Source organism: Lipotes vexillifer, unplaced genomic scaffold (genome assembly GCF_000442215.2).
Source record: "Lipotes vexillifer unplaced genomic scaffold, Lipotes_vexillifer_v1.1 scaffold1339, whole genome shotgun sequence".
Taxonomy (NCBI): Eukaryota; Metazoa; Chordata; class Mammalia; order Artiodactyla; family Lipotidae; genus Lipotes; species Lipotes vexillifer.
The window spans coordinates 80,244-81,425 of record NW_006771642.1 but is presented as its reverse complement, the minus strand read 5'-3'; positions in this window follow the sequence as shown (position 1 = coordinate 81,425).

Below are 1,182 nucleotides of genomic sequence, written 5' to 3'. Positions count from 1 at the left end.
GTAGTTCTATTTTTAGTTTTTTAAGGAACCTCCATACTGTTCTCCATAGTGGCTGTATCAGTTTACATTCCCACCAACAGTGCAAGAGGGTTCCCTTTTCTCCACACCCTCTCCAGCATTTATTGTTTGTAGATTTTTTGATGATGGCCATTCTGACGGGTGTGAGGTGACACCTCATTGTAGCTTTGATTTTCATTTCTCTAATGATTAGTGATGTTGAGCATCCTTTCATGTGTTTGCTGGCAATCGGTATATCTTCTTTGGAGAAATGTCTATATTTAGGTCTTCTGCCCATTTTTGGATTGGGCTGTTTGTTATTTTGATATTGAGCTGCCTAAGCTTGCTTGTATATTTTGGAGATTAATCCTTTGTCAGTTGCTTTGTTTGCAAATATTTTCTCCCATTCTGAGGGTTGTCTTTTTGTCTTGTTTATGGTTTCCTTTGTTGTGCAAGAGCTTTTAAGTTTCAGTAAGTTCCATTTCTTTATTTTTGTTTTTATTTCCATTTCTCTAGGAGGTGGATCATAAAGGATCTTGCTGTGATTTATGTCATAGAGTGTTCTGCCTATGTTTTCCTCTAAGAGTTTTATAGTGTCTGGCCTTACATTTAAGTCTTTAATCCATTTTAAGTTTATTTTTGTGTATGGTGTTAGGAAGTGTTCCAATTTCATTCTTTTACATGTAGCTCTCCAGCTTTCCCAGCACCACTTATTGAAGAGGCTGTCTTTTCTCCATTGTATACTCTGGCCTCCTTTATCAAAGATAAGGTGACCCTGTGTGCGTGGGTTTCTCTCTGGGCTTTCTAACCTGTTCCATTGATGTATATTTCTGCTTTTGTACCAGTACTGTACTGTCTTGATTACTGAAAAGGCTGGCATATTTTTAATCAAAATGTGCTCCCTAGACCAGCAACATTAACGTCTTCTGGGAACTTGTAAGAAGGGTAAGTTCTTGGTCCCCCAAGGTGGACCTACTAAGTCAGAAGCTGAGGGTGGGGTGGGCACAGCAGTCTGTGCTTTATCGAGCCCTCCAGGCGATCCCAAAGAGTGTTAAAATTTGAGGGCTGTTGTTCTAAAGCAGTGGACTCCAAATTTAGCTGCACTTTGGGCTCAGCTAGAAGCTTCAAAAAACAGCTGGAGCTTCCCTGGTGGCGCAGTGGTTGAGAGTCCGCCTGCCAATGCAG